This window comes from Eumetopias jubatus, unplaced genomic scaffold (assembly GCF_037043125.1).
Source record: "Eumetopias jubatus isolate StellerSeaLion01/CBP00866 unplaced genomic scaffold, mEumJub1_p1.0 scaffold_1, whole genome shotgun sequence".
Classification (NCBI taxonomy): Eukaryota; Metazoa; Chordata; class Mammalia; order Carnivora; family Otariidae; genus Eumetopias; species Eumetopias jubatus.
In genome coordinates, this window is record NW_028274807.1 from 75,459,477 (window position 1) to 75,476,428 (window position 16,952).

A 16,952-nucleotide genomic window follows, 5' to 3' on the forward strand; every position below is an offset into this window, starting at 1 on the left:
GCACTATACTAAATTCTTTATAGATGAGTTCATTTGATTCTCCCCAAACCTTAAATACAGGGTAACAGACTGATATGCAAACAGATGAAGTCTACCTGAGGACACATTGTGATCATAAATCATCACTATAAGTTGGTTTAATTTTCATGAAAAAAAGAGAAAATTTTAAAAAATCCCATCAAATTCTATCAAATTAGGATGGCATTGTTATTAAATTATACTTCTCAAAGTTTCAGAGATTTTGAAGTATTCTTCTGAATCAACTTAGACAATCACTTTAGATGAGCCAAATATATTCAAACAAATATTTTTTTTAACACTTGCTGTATGTCAGATACTGGGCCGTGTTGGTTATTAGGATAAGCACAAGTTCTGTCCTCATGAGACTATTTAGCAGGCAATGAGTACAAATTAAAATAACAATGATAGAAATCTATAAAACATTTTTATGTTAGGGAAGTTTTATGATTGGAGAGATGGAAAGTGCTAAGGGAGCAGAAGTAGAAGGATCTAACGTATTCTCAAGAAATGCCTCTCTAAAAAAAAAAGGGACTAAGCTAAATCAGCTATAAAGGCAGAGGTGGGTGATGAGCATTCCTAGCAGCAGAAGTGATGTATGGAAAATCGGACTGGTGAGAGTATGGGACATTTGAGAAGCTTGGTATAGTCAGGCATTGCCAGAGGATGAGGAGTGAGGAGGGATGAGTGACTTTAGGATGTTAAAGAGACATGCAGAGGAAAGATCATTGGTGCCTTATTGGTCTAATAAGAAATTGGTATTTATTATAAAGGCAACAGGAGTCTATTGAAAGTTCTTAAGGAGAGGAGAGAGATGGTACCGTAAGTGATTTATAAAGATTGCACAGCTGGTTGAAAATAAATGAGAAGAGAAATGTACTGGATAGAGAGAAACCTTTATAAAGCTGGCATACAGGGGACACATGTTAGTGATGGGTGAGGGTAGTGGAATGGGAAACGGAGTAGATTGACCTGAGAGCTATTTAATAGAATGATAGGATGAGGTGATTTATTGGTGCTGCAGAGACTGTCCCTCTTGAATTCACTTTTTAGGGAGTGCTGCCACTAAACACCCAGCTGCTCCAGCTGGGAAGAGCTCCCTTGTCCAAGGTTGCACCTCTTCCTAGGGTGGCCCTCATTCAATGACAAATCAGTCTGGATATATAAATGTTCATTCAAGAATAACCACAGTATATCGGCAGAGGTGTCCACTGAGACTACATCAACCCAGGTTTTTCCTCTTCCCTTCCACAGCTATTGATTCCAAGAGCACTTCCTACTAAACTTGTGAACACTGATTACTGCCTCAGAGTTTGCTTCTCAGGGAACCCAGTCCTGTGGTGGTTGGCTAAGTAGTTGGTGTGTAATGAAGAATTAAAATTCATAGACTACTAGGTTTCTGTCTTGAAAACTGGGAAATAGGGAATCCCAGAAAAATAGCATATTTTTTGTGGTAAGAACTTGAATGTGACATGTAAGTGAAGCTATTCAGATATCTCTTAACTCCTCAGATCTGCATCTCAGAAGATGAGCCACAAATGTTGAGAAAAAAAGAGGTAGGTAAGGGAATTAAAGAATTGACTAGAAAGTTTAAAATCATGATGGGGTAGGTAGGAAAATAAATTGACTAGAATATGGAAATATAAACTCTAAACTCTTCTGTGAGGAACCATAGTTTGGCACATGTTTTGCATGAATTCTTGTAAAAATGATAGGAGTTAAGAAACGATATCAAGGTATGCTACTTTTTAACATGAGACCTAAAGTTCATGTTGGTGAGGATATTTTCGTACACTATCTGCCTGTCTTGGGAGCAGCTGAAAATGTTTCTGCAGAGCTCAAATTTAACCAGTTAAGAGGGACTATGAAAGTATTTCAGTTCATTTGATAGAAATCTTCTAACAAAAAGAATGCATCTTAATATAAATGTCTCTGGATGAAAAAAACATTATAGTACAGTGGAAGTTTAATCCTGTCTTTTAAGGTCAAGAGCATATTTTGGCTTTTGTGTGATCCTCAATTCAAAACATCTGTCCTTATTAATGATGTGGTAAAAAGGATCATGGAAGATTTGGTACCAAAGGATTGGCTATCTTAAAAGCCCACAAAGAAGACACTCTTTAGGTGCTTCTTTGGATCTGCTTTGTAGATAAATAAATCCATCTTTGCTGCGCTGAAAATTGCCTGGTCAGAAAAACTGTTGCTGAACAGAAAACTATCTGTCACTCATGAATTATTTTTTATTGACCAGAAACTAGATCATAGACCTAATTTTCTAACCCAGGGAAAACCAAGTAAGACCTGTGACTGAGAACTCTTGAGGGAACAGAATGTAGATTTTCCAGTTTATTTGAAAAGATATTAGATACACAGAAGATAGAGATTATATTATGGGTCGAACAGAAGCTCAGAATCAAGCACATGGTGTTTATTAATACAAAAAATATTTATCTGCCTACCATGTAAAAAAATTGACATAGACTATATTCTTACAGTTTTGGGAAATGGAGAGTCTCTGTGCTGGATTATTTTTTGTTTGCCCCTCTAGAACCTCTGCTCCCCTTTCTTGACCTGCACTTTGCCCAGGAGAATGACCTTAGCAGCCGCGTCAGCTGGCTTGTCTTCTAGCATTTAGTTGGTTTTGACCATAGAAGGCACTTCCAGGAGATTCTGTGAGAGAGAAGTCAAGTCAGGGTATTATATTCCTGGTCAGTCTTCCTCAGAGGTTGTTATGGGCCATCTATGTGGCAGGTCTTGGCTTCCATCAGGTGGCCCTTCTCTCTCTACTCAAAACTGTTCTTTTCTCTCTCTACTCAGAACTGTTCTTTACTTCACTCTTGCAGGACTTGGGTTGGTAGTGGTACTCTACTATTACTATACCTAGGGTACTGAGCTTGCTTTTATGGTTTCCCTATACCAGACCCATGGCTTTGCCAAGAATCCATTTTTGAAACCGCCTTCCGGTTACTCAAGTTGAGTGTGCCATTTTTTTCCCTGCAGAGACTCTAAACTGAACCCCTCAAGAAAAGGTTAATACATGATTAATTGTTCTTCAATCTTTCTCAAAATATTGACATCAGAAGCAGGATTTAATCAACCTTAAATGATACTTTTAAATCTTCTGCAACCCTGTAGTTAGGCTTCTAATTATATACATTCATTATAATTGAGAATTTATTTTTTAGTGCCTACTGTGTGCATGGAAATGGGCACAGAGATAAATCAAACACTAAACCAATTCTCAAGATGGTGGCCATGAGGGGGAGGAGCAAGACAGCAGAAAAGTAGGAGACCTAAATTTCGTCTGGTCCCAGGAATTCACCTGGATAGGGATCAAACCATTCTGAACACATATGAACTCAACAGGAGATCAAAGAAAAGAATAGCAGCAACTCTCTGAACAGAAAAGCGACCACTTTCTGGAAGGTAGGACTTGCAGAGAAGTGAATCCGAGGTGATATTTGGGAAGTTAGATGGCAGGGGAAGGGGGCCTCCATCAGCTGATTCTGGCAAGTGATAGAGCCATGGAACACAAAATCAGAACTTCTAGAAGTCAGCTCCGCTGAGGGACGTCACTCCAGTGGCTAAGCGGGGGTGGAACTCTCGCTGGGACAGTGTGGTCTCAGGACCCTCAGGGTCACAGAAAGACCAGGGGTGTCTGAGTGCGGCAGAGCTCCCAGGTATTCGAGCAGGGAAGCCGGCTGCAGAGACAGAGCCGAGGAGCAGGCTCTCAGCTTGGGGTTGCCATAAACCGTGATCCGCAGCACAGTCGGGCCACTGTTCCTCCAGCAGGGACCCAACAAGTGGCAGATCCGGGGAGACTCCCCTTCCTCCCCTGGGAGGAGAGGCACAGGAGCCAGAGATAATAACACTCAGTCACAGGCCGGGTGAGCACGGAGTGCGGCTGGAGACCGGGGAGACGGGAGTGACTGCTTTTCTCTGGGGGCTCATTGAGGAGTGGGGACCCGAGTTCTCAGATCCTCGGGGGCTGAGATTGGGAGGCCACCATTTTCATTCTCGTCATCCAAAGCCGTAGGGAAATCTTGCGGGAACAAAAGCTCCTGAGAGCAAACCTGAGCAGATTACTTAGCCCGGACTGGCAAGGGTGGGGCAGTTCTGCCTCCGCAAAGACATTTGGGAACCACGGCAAAAGGCCCCTCCCCCAGAAGATCAGCATGAATAGCCAGCCAAGCCCAAGTTTACCGATCAATGAGAACGGCAGACCTCCAGTGCTAGGGGAATACTGCACATAGAATTCATGGCTTTTTTCCCCTTTTTTCCCCCTGATTCTTAAGTCTTTCCAAAGTTAATTTTTTTTAACTTTCTTCTTTTTTTTTTTGAATTTTTCTTTTTCCCTTTTTCAACAAACATCTTATCAATCCCTTTTTTAAAAAAATCTTTTTTACTTTTCATTTTTAGAGTCATATTCTATCCCTTCAGAGTAGTTAACCTTATTTTTGGTATATACACATACATATATATATATATGTATTATACATATATATATATGTATATATATATATATATGTATATATATATATAAGTTGTTCTCTCTTTAAAAGTTTGGGATATAGTTTCTTCTAACAGACCAAAATATACCCCAAATATACCAAAAATAACCTTATTTTTGGTATATACACATACATATATATATATATACATATATATATATATATAAGTTGTTCTCTCTTTAAAAGTTTGGGATATAGTTTCTTCTAACAGACCAAAATATACCCCAAATCTCTAGTATATTGCTTTGTTCTAGTCTCCTGCCTGATCACATTATCTCCTTTTTTTTAAAAAAATCCTCTTCATTCCTCTTTCAACCAACTTCTTATCAATTCCTTTTATAAAATATTTTATAATTTTCATCTTACAGTCATATTCCATTTCTGCATGATATTAACCCTTATTTTAGTACATATATAAGTTTTTCTCTCTTTAAAATTTTAGGAGACACTTTCTTCTAACAGACCAAAATACACCCAAAATCTAGTGTGTGTCACTGATCTATGCACCAGCCTGATCATATTCTGTTTTGTTTTGTTTTGTTTGTTTGTTTGTTTTAATCTTTTTCTTTTTCTTCCTTTTTTCTTTTTTCTTTCTTTCCCTTTCTTTTCCCCTGGTTTCAGGTCTCTTGTGATTTGTTTAGTGTATATTTTTCTGGGGTCGTTTTTACCCTGTTAGCATTTTGTTCTCTCATTCATCTATTCTCATCTGGACAAAATGACAAGGTGGAAAAAATCACCTCAAAAGAAAAGAACAATAGGCAGTACAGACTGCCAGGGACCTAATCAATATGGACATTAGTAAGATGTCTGAACTAGAGTTCAAAATGATGATTTTAAAGATCCTAGCTGTGCTTGAAAAAAGAATGGAAGTTCTTAAAGAAACCCTTTCTGGAGAAATAAAAGAACTAAAATCTAAATTTAGATCGAAATTAAAATCTAGATTTAAATTGAAATCAAAAAGGCTATTAATGAGGTGCAATAAAAAATGAAGGTCTAACTGATAAGAAATAGGAGGCAGAAGAGAGAATTGGTGATATAGAAGACCAAATGATGGAAAATAAAGAAGCTGAGAAAAAGAGAAATAAACAACTACTGGATCACGAGGGCAGAATTCGACAGATAAGTGATACCATAAGTTGAAACAATATTAGAATAATTGGGATCCCAGAAGAAGAAGAAAGAGAGAGGGGGGAAGAAGGTATAATGGAGCAAATTATAGAAGAGAACTTCCCTAATTTGGGGAAGGAAACAGGCATCAAAATCCAGAGAACCCCCCTCAAAATCAATAATAGGTCAACACCCCGATATCTAATAGTAAAACTTATGAGTCTCAGAGACAAAGAGAAAATCCTGAAAGCAGCTTGGGACAAGAGGTCTTTAGCTTACAATGGTAGGAACATTAGATTGGCCACAGACCTATCCACAGAGAGTTGGCAGGCTAGAAAGGACTGGCGTGATATATTCAGAGCACTAAATGAGAAAAACATGCAACCAAGAATACTATATCCAGCTAGGCTGTCATTGAAAATAGAAGGAAAGATAAAAAGCTTCCAGGACAAAAACTAAAGGAATTTGCAAACACAAAACCACCCTACAAGAAATATTGAAAGGGATCCTCTAAGCAAAGAGATAGCCTAAAAGTAACATAGACCAGAAAGGAACACAGACAATATACAGTAACAGTCACCTTACAGGCAATACAGTGGCAATAATTGATATCTTTCAATAGTTACCCTGAATGTAAATGGGCTAAATGCCCCAATCAAAAGACACAGGCTATCAGATTGGATTAAAAAACAAGATCCATCGATATGCTGTCTGCAAGAGACTCATTTTAGACCCTAAGAGACCCCCAGATTGACAGTGAGGCAGTGGAAAACCATTTACCATGCTAATGGACACGAGAAGAAAGCTGGGGTGGCAATCCTTACACCAGACAAATTAGATTTTAAACGAAAGACTGTAATAAGAGATGAAAAAGGACCCTATATCCTACTTAAAGGGTCTATCCAACAAGAAGATCTAACAATTGTAAATATCTATGCCCCTAACATGGGAGCAGCCAATTATAAAAGGCAATTAATAACAAAAGCAAAGAAACACATTGACAACAATAAAATGATAGTGGGGGACTTTAATACCCCCCTGACTGAAATGGACAAATCATCTAAGGAAAAGATCAACAAGGAATAAAGGCTTTAAATGACACACTGGATCAAATGGACTTCACAGATATATTCAGAACATTGCATCCCAAAGCAACAGAATACACATTCTTCTCTAGTGCCCATGGAACATTCTCCAGAATAGATCACATCCTATGTCACAAATCAGGTCTCAACCAGTACCAAAAGATTGGGATCATCCCCTGCATATTTTCAGACCACAATGCTTTGAAACTAGAACTCAATCACAGGAGGAAATTTGGACAGAACTCAAATACATGGAGGCTAAAGAGCATCCTACTAAAGAATGAATGGGTCGATCAGGATATTAAAGAAGAATTAAAAAAAAATTCATGGAAACCAATGAAAATGAAAACAAAACTGTTCAAAATCTTTGCAATACAGCAAAGGCAGTCCTAAGAAGAAAGTATATAGCATACAAGCCTTTCTTAAGAAACAAGAAAGTTCTCAAATACACAACCTAACACTACACCTAAAGGAGCTGGAGAAAGAACAGCAAATAAAGCCTAAACCCAGAAGGAGAAGGGAAATAATAAAGATCAGAGCAGAAATCAATGAAATGGGAACCAAAAGAACAGAACAGATCAACGAAACTAGCAGCTAGTTCTTTGAAATAATTAACAAGATTGATAAACTCCTGGCCAGACTTATCAAAAAGAAAAGAGAAAGGACCCAAATAAATAAAATCATGAAAGAAAGAGGAGAGATCACAACCAACACCAAGAAATACAAACAATTATAAGAACATATCAGCAACTATATGGCAGCAAATTAGATAATCTGGAAGAAATGGCATTCCTAGAGATGTATCAACTACCAAAACTGAACCAGGAAGAAAAAGAAAACCTGAACAGACCTATATCCACTAAGGAAATTGAAGCAGTCATCAAAAATCTCCAACAAACAAAAGCCCAGGGCTAGATGACTTCCCAGGGGAATTCTACCAAACATTTCAAGAAGAATTAATACCTATTCTCCTGAAACTGTTCCAAAAAATAGAAATGGAAGGAAAACTTCCAAACTCCTTTTATGAGGCCACCATTACCTTGATCCCCAAACCAGACAAAGACTCCATCAAAAAGGAGAATGACAGACCAATATCCTTGATGAACATGGATGCAAAAATTCTCACCAAAATACTAGCCAATAGGATCCAACAGTACATTAAAAGGATTATTCACCACAACCAAGTGGGATTTATCCCTGGGCCACAAGGTTGGTTCAACAACCACAAATCAATCAATGTGATACAATACATAAACAAAAGAAAGAACAAGAACCATATGATCCTCTCAATAGATGCTGAAAAAGCATTTGACAAAGTGTAGCATTCTTTCTTGATCAAAACTGTTCAGAGTATAGGGATAGAGGGTACATACCTCAATAGCATAAAAGCCATCTATGAAAAACCCACAGCGAATATCATTCTTAATGGGGAAAAACTGAGAGCTTTCCCCCAAGGTCAGGAACGCGGCAGGGATGAACTATCACCACTGCTATTCAATATAATAGTATTAGAAGTCCTAGCCACAGCAATCAGACAACAAAAAGAAATCAAAGGCATCCAAATCGGCAAAGAAGAAGTCAAACTCTCACTCTGCAGATGATATAATACTTTATGTGGAAAACCCAAAGGACTCCACCCCAAAACTGCTAGAACTCATAGAGGAATTCAGTAAAGTGGCAGGATATAAAATCAATGCACAGAAATCAGTAGCATTCCTATACACCAACAACAAGACAGAAGAAAGAGAAATTAAGGAGTCAATCCCATTTACAATTGCACCCAAAACCATAAGATACCCAGGAATAAATCTAACCAAAGAGGAAAAGAATATGTGCTCATAAAACTATAAAATACTCATGAAAGAAATTGAGGAAGTCACAAAGAAATGGAAAAATGTTCTATGGTCATGAATTGGAAGAACAAATATTGTGAAGATTTCAATGCTACCTAGAGCAATCTACACATTCAATGCAATCCCCATCAAAATAACATCCATTTTTTTCAAAGAAATGGAACAAATAATCCTAAAATTTGTATGGAACCAGAAAAGACCCCGAATACCCAAAGGAATGTTGAAAAAGAAAAGCAAAGCTGGTGGCATCACAATTCCAAACTTCAAGCTCTATTACAAAGCTGTCATCATCAAGACAATATGGTAGTGGCACAAAAACAGACACATCGATCAATGGAACAGAATAGAGAGCCCAGAAATGGACCCTTAACTCTATGGTCAACTAATCTTCGACAAGACAAGAAAGAATGTCCAATGGCAAAAAGACAGTCTCTTCAACAAATGATGTTGGGAAAATTGGACAGCCACATGCAGAAGAATGAAACTGGACCATTTCCTTACATCACACACAAAAATAGACTCAAAATGGATGAAAGATCTAAATGTGAGACAGGAGTCCATCAAAATCCTAAAGGAGAACACAGGCAGCAACACTTTTGACCTCAGCTGCAGCAACTTCTTCCTTGAAACAGTGCCAAAGGCAAGGGAAGCAAGGGCAAAAAGGAACTATTGGCATTTCATCAAGATAAAAAGCTTTTGCACAGCAAAAGAAACAGTCAAAAAACCAAAAGACAACTGACAGAATGGGAGAAGATATTTGCAAATGACATATCAGATAAAGGGCTAGTATCCAAAATCTAGAAGGAACTTGTCAAACTCAACACCCAAAGAACAAATAATCCCATCAAGAAATAGGCAGAAAACATGAACAGACATTTTTCCAAAGAAGACATCCAAATGGCCAACAGACACATGAAAAAGTGCTCAACATTGCTCGGCATCAGGGAGATCCAAATCAAAACCTCAATGAGATATCACCTCACATCAGTCAGAATAGCTAAAATTAACAAGTCAGGAAACGACAGATGTTGGCGGGGATGCGGAGAAAGGGGAACCCTCCTACACTGTTGGTGGGAATGCAAGCTGGTGTAGCCACTCTGGAAACAGTATGGAGGTTCCTCAAACAGTTGAAAATAGAGCTACCATATGACCCAGCAATTGTACTACTGGGTATTTACCACAAAGATACAAATGTAGGGATCCGAAGGGGCACGTGCACCCCGATGTTTATAACAGCAATGTCTACAATAGCCAAACTATGGGAAGAGCCAAGATGTCCATCGATAGATGAATGGATAAAGAAAAGTTGTGTATATATACAATGGAATATTATACAGCCATCAAAAGGAATGAAATCTTGCCATTTGCAACGACGTGGATGGAACTGGAGGGCATTCTGCTGAGCAAAATAAGTCAATCAGAGAATGATATGTATCATATGATCTCACTGATATGAGGAATTCTTAATCTCAGGAAACAAACTGAGGGTTGCTGGAGTGGTGGGTGTAGGAGGGAGAGGGTGGCTGGGTGATAGACACTGGGGAGGGTATATACTATGGTGAGTGCTGTGAATTGTGTAAGACTGTTGAATTACAGACCTGTACCTCTGAAACAAGTAATACATTATATGTTAAAAAAAATAAAAGACGAATGCAGGAAGGAAAAATGAAGCGGGGGGAATCAGAGGGGGAGGCAAACCATGAGAAACTATGAACTCTTTGAAACAAACTGAGGGTTCCGGGGGGAGGGGGGTGGGGGGATGGGTTAGCCTGGTGATGGGTATTCAAGAGGGCACGTACTGAATGGAGCACTGGGTGTTATACCAAACAATGAATCATGGAACACTACATCAAAAACTAATGATGTAATGTATGGTGATTAACATAACATAATAATAATAAAAAAAGATGCTGGCCATGACAAGGAAACATAGAGCATATTAGAAATGTGGATAACAGGCTTTGGAAATTTAGTGCATGTTCCATATTTCTGATTTCTAATTTTATATTTGATTTTATTTTTGGCATTTCTTTTGAATTCCTTTATGTAGTCTACATTTGGTTTATGTACTTTTGTTTTCCTAGTCTAATAATTTAGGGAGATATGTTATGATTGCACTCATTTCTTTACCTAATAATGTTTCCCATTTTATAAGCTTTGCATATTATCTATTGTCTCCTTGCTTTAAAGAATAAGAAATTTGTGTACATATGTCTTCCTCCTTCCTCCACTGGCTTCCATCGTTCCAATTTTTATTGTCTGGTATTTTTACAGCATAAAGTTTACAACTTTACATTCTCCTCAATAACCATAATTTTCAAAGTGGTTTAATGTTATTTATATTTAAAATGATTTAGTGTTCACAGAATTTTCTTTTATAGCATAACTTCTGCCATTTAGAGTTATTTTTGGTCTTTGTTTATTTGGGTGGGTTTTGATATTAATAACTTTTACATGTTCTTTTTATAGTCTAAAGATATTTTTTGGTATTAGATGTTGCAAATATCTCCTTGCTCTCTTTTACCTTTCTGTTAAAGATTTGTGTATCATAAACACAAATTCTGAATTTTAATGTAATCAATTTTATCAAATGCTTATCTTATGATTTATACTTTAAAAATTAAAATATTTAATTTTTAAAAACTCACCTGGAGCTCTAGAGCCTTTTTTATCAGTATGCATGACCCCATCTACTAAGGAGGGCATGTTTTCCTTTCTGCTTTGTGTTAACAACTAATCTTTATTGAGTACTTAACCCAATGCCTACCTATGTTCTGAATGCTTTACTCAACTAATCTTTACAACAACCCTATTAAGGAGGTACTTTTTTTTGGCTCGAAAAATATATTTTTCAAATTTCAGTTTTATTGAGTATAATTAACATGTACAGTTGTAAGATTTTTAAAATGTTCACTGTGGTGATCTGATAATACACATACGCTGTAAAAGGATTCCTCCCATCTTTACCACACACATCCACCGCCTTGCTTAAGTTACCTTAGGAGCGTTATGCTAAGTGAAATAAGTCAGATAAAGAAAGACAAATACTGCATGGTATCACTTATCTGTGGAATCTAAAATTTAAAAAAAAGCAAACAGAATAGAAAAGTGGTTGTCAAGGGTTTGTGGGGCTGGAGGAATGAGGGAGAGTTTGGTAAAAGGGTATAAACTTTCAGCTATAAGATGAATAGGGTCTGAGAATCTAATGTGTAACGTAGTGTCTATAATTGATAAGACTCTATTATATAATTGAAATTTGCTAAGAGAGAACTTAAATGTTCTCACTAAAATAAACGAATAAATAAATAAATTCACTATTTTTATTTCCTGTTTTACAAAAGAAGAAACTGAGGCACAGAGAGATGAATAATTAGGCCAAGGTCGCATGACTATTAAGTGCCAGAATCATGTTTCCGGTGTAGGCAGTGAGGCTCAATCGTCCATGCTTCTAGCCCCTGCATTCCACTCATCTTTACTCCATGCGTGCATGAGTATTACTTTAAGTTTTCTGTTTTTTTGTTTTTTTGTGGGTTCTTTCTTTCTTTCTTTCTTTCTTTCTTTCTTTCTTTCTTTCTTTCTTTCTTTCTTTCTTTCTTTCTTTCTTTTTTTTTTTTGGTGTAGTTATTTGTTCCTGAACTGGTCCCACAATATATATATATTTTTATACAATGTATCTTATTATCTGGCAGGCTGAATTATTGTTCTTCTCTTTCCAAACTGAAATAACCATCTGTGGACTTTATTCTTCAAGATAAATTTTTAAGTAGTTTTCTGTAGTTCCTCAAAAAAAAAAATACAAAAAACAAAACCCAACAAGAACAAAAAACCTTTTTTTGGATTTTGATCCAAATTTGTGTTGAATTTATAATCTGAGGAAGCACTGACATCTTTGTAATGTTAAAAATTCCATCCATGAATATGTAATTAATCTCTGAATTTAGCTCATGTTTTATCCTTTAATATAACTAAAATGTTTTCTTCCTAAATTTCTTGTGCAAGGTAAATTCTTTGTTAGGTGAATGCCTATCTCTTTTTCCTCCTTTTATATTGTGAATTGCATCTAATATATACTCCGGTTAGATATTACCAACATAAATAAATGCACATATTTTGTAAATTCATCCTGTATTTAGAATCCCAGGTGAACTCTCCATTTTTTTTCATTATACTGAGTTTTCTATATAGTTAATTCTATCATCTGTACATAATGACAGCTTTCTCACTCTTCTTATCCTTAAATCACCTATTGATTTTTTTCCATCATGGGCCTGTGTAACGAGGCCTTTTTGTTTTATTTCTGATCTTAAAGATAATAGGTCTAACTAAAGATTTTTCATGAATCATTAGATTTCCCCTAAGTTTTTGATCAAATTAAGAAAGTTTGAGTCTATTCCCAGTTTTATGTTCTTTTTCTTTTTTTTTTTTTTTTTAAGATTTTATTTACTTGACAGAGCGAGACAGCGAGAGAGGGAACACAAGCAGGGACTGGGAGAGGGAGAAGCAGGCTTCCTGCCCAGCAGAGAGCTCTATCCCAGGACCCTGAGATTATGACCTGAGCTGAAGACAGATGCTCAACAACTGAGGCACCCAGGTGCCCCATGTTCTTCTTCTTAATATAAATACTTGTTAATATTTATCAAATGCTTTGTCTGTATCTACTGATTGTTTGATTTTTTTTCCTTTACTTCACCGATGTGATAGATCATCTGAATTTCTGAGTTAAATCTACTGAACAAAATATATTATTTTTAAGACAGTTTTGTGTTTGATTACAAGACATTTAATTTAGGACTTTTACAACTATATTCATATTTGAAATACAGCTATGATTTCTGTGCTCTCCTTATTCTAGTTTGGGGCTTAGGTTCATATGGCCTCATCAGCTTTCCCTCTATTTTATTTTTCTACAACCATGTACTAAAGCAAGTTTGTGAGAATTAATTATATAATTGTTTTTGTTCGGGGAGTTTTTTGGAGGATGGGGAAGAGTTGTTCTTTGATTCCCATTTCAGTTTTTAAAAATGATTATTGGAAAAAAATTATTATTGGACATGTCAAATTTTATAATTTTGTGTCAGTTTTTCCACTTTATAGCTTTCTATTTTGTCCATCTAGGTTTTTAAATTTTGCGAATTTTCATTAGAACTTATTTTATTATTGATATTTCATTACCATCTTACATAAAACAATAAAATTATGAGGAATATTTTGCTTTTATGTTTTCATTAACTATCAAATTATTTATATTCAAATGTACATTTATATTTGAGGTTTACATTTATTTATAAAATCTTTTATGTTTTGTACATCTGTGTTATTTCCGCATTCATTTTGTCTTTTCCTTCTTTATCATTTGGGATTTGCAAATTTTCTTACCTCCTTCTCTGTTTAATCTACAGTTTTAATGTCGTAAAGGGAGCCAGGGTTCCTCGTTAATTTTCCACATTGAGCAACATCTCTCTTAACGTAGATATTTTTCATTCCATGTGTGTATTTTTCTCTTCTTCAGTAACACCACAGATGTCTAGATTAGATCTCTTTTGTTTCCTTTCCAGAGCTGTTGTGTTTCAGCGTTTTGGTCACTGTCTTGCCCATTTGTTATTGCATGTGTATATCTGTCCTCTACCTCTTTGCTTCAGTTTTCACGGTATCAATCATATGCCTTGCCAATCTTAACATATTTTCAAATTTTAATAATGCTTTTCGTTGTGATTTTTAATGGTCTTCCCGATCTCTTCTGGTTTACCTTTCATATTCTGCTGTCTTAACTTTCTTCTTTCTCTTGTATTATTCTTTAAAGTTTCTTTACGTTCTCTTTTACTATAATGAACTCAGAAATTTATTTTAGAAAATTTCATTTCCCAGGAGCGTTCTTTATTTCAGGTTATTTACCTGTTTTATTACCTTTTATTTAAAATATAAATCCAAGAGTGCCTGGGTGGTTCAGTCGTTAAGCGTCTGCCTTTGGCTCAGGTCATGGTCCCAGGGTCCTGGGATTGAGCCCCACCATGGGGCTCCCTGTTCAGCGGGAAGCCTACTTCTCCGTCCCCCACTCTCCCTGCTTGTGTTTCTTCTCTCGCTATCTCTCTCTCTCTCTGTTAAATAACTAAAATCTTTGAAAAAAATAGAAAATATAAATCCCATGTTGTATACTTCTTGTTTATTGTGATGTCTCAAAGTTAGCGTACCTTCCAGATTATTTGCTCAGTGGCGTAGCAAAGGGTGGAAGTGGGCATGATAGGCAGTGACAACTAGGGCACATTTTTAGAACACGTTTTCACATAATTTGTGGTGTATTCTGCTCTGGGTATGTTTAATCTGAGTCCTCTCTAGGTATGCAGATTGTTAGTAAGGGTCATTATTTTTCACAATGAAGCCTCTTAGATCAGAGTTCTCTTGTTTATTTAAAGGTTATTTGCATCTTCTCGGTTATTATAGCTCAGAGTGACATAGCTGAGTTAAGCTGAAGATGGTATGCTTACATTGTGTCTTAGGGCTTCACCTTCTCTAATTCTCTACTGAGTAGAAATAGTGAGTAGTAACCCATAGGAAATTTATTTTTTCTTCTGAGGCCCACTGATTTTTTTTTCTTAATTGTTCTAACAAAAGAATCTGGATTATGTTACTTAGGAACTTCTCACAAACTTTTAGTGAAATCTGTACATTGCTTAATTCTAAATGTGAGTATCTCTTTTGTTGTTCTCCTCTGATTAGCGTCAAGGACCAAAACATTTTGCAAGGATTCTTCCTCATATGTGGTTTGGCAAAATCGTCACTTCCTGGTTTTATTAAAGAAGAGACATACACATTTCTTTTTGTGGTAATGGGTGAATTCCTTTGTGTATATTTCTGATAACATTCCTAATAGAAAGCAATGCTAGTATATCTGCATAAATGACTGAAGGTAAATTAATTATATTTTAATATAATTTGTCTGAACTGAGTGGATTCGGAATTTGTTTTAATTAAATCAGGTTTATGTTCAAATTTACTTTTTGAGTTATTCCCCACATCCCTTCTTTCATTCAAAAAAGGAGTGTAGAAGTTGATTAATAGTTTTAGGAAGATTTCACTTTAACTTGTTCTTAAAACTTTAAGTTCATTAACTGTGTTTGTGTTCACTAGCTGACAATTATTCAGCATTTATAATACGCTGCATAATATATTAATGGTGCATCACACATCAGTTCATTTAATTTTAACAACTACCTTATAAGGTGTATCCTGTAATTAATTCCATTTTACAAGTGAAGAAATTAAGGCATAGAAAGATGAAGCTACTCTCTTAGTGTCACACAGTTATTGAGTGGAGTATCTGGGTGGTAATATTTGCTAATCAAGAAGGATTCTTGCAGGTTATTGGCATTTATAGCTATAATTTATACATTTAAATTAATATAATTGTATTCTTATTTTTGATATTTCAGAGTTTGGATTTTTTTTTTCAAGTTACAATAATCAATTTGTAGAAAACTAAACTAGAATGAGTCTTAGAAACCATCAGACCCAGTTCCTTGATTTTGCAAATGAGGGAAAAAGGCCAGAGATCCCTGTCTTGGTTGCTGAGCCATCTATCCTTGCTACTCCATCTGTGGCTTTTTGAAATAATCAGAGGTCCTGCTGTTTGTAAATCACTTTGAGATACATAAGTATTGAGAAATAGAATCCATCCATCCATCCATCCATCCATCCATCCATCCATCTTTCCTCCTCCTTTAAACACTATAATGAAAACATAGGCTAAAAGTTATAACTAAAAATCAGAAGACAATTTTGACCTAATGAGTTGTCTAAATGTGCTTTCATAAAATAATCTGCTATCTCCTAAACATCTTTATACTCCAAAATTTTTTCAGTATGATTTAAAGTGAACAAGTGTGCCTGCCTAGACCAACAAATGTAATTTTTAAAATAATTCAGGATCATAAAATTTCCTTTCCCACGTATAGGTAATGAATGCTTACTAAGTGCCAGGCATTGCCAGAGCACTAGACACAGAGCAGTGAACAATGCTCCTCTTAAGTCTCTCTGCCCCCGTGGAACTTGCAGATAAAAAAGGAAATAGAAACTAAGATTTAATAAAAGCATGCGGGGAGAGCCAGGGAGGAGATGGAGTGATGAGGCTGGGGGTGGTTTTTAAATGAGTTAGTGAGGAGAGACCTCTTTAAGGAGGTATATATGGAGACTTGAATGGAATGAGGAAATGAAACATTGAACAATCTGAGGGAAGAGCTTTTCAGGGAGAGCATGAGCTGGGCATATTTGAGGAGGAGCATGATTGAAAAAGGTGGAGGGGAAAGTCCTAACAAGGGCAATGGGGGGAGATGTTGTCATATGTGTAGGGAAGGGCTAGCTCACACAGAGCCTTGCAGAACTGC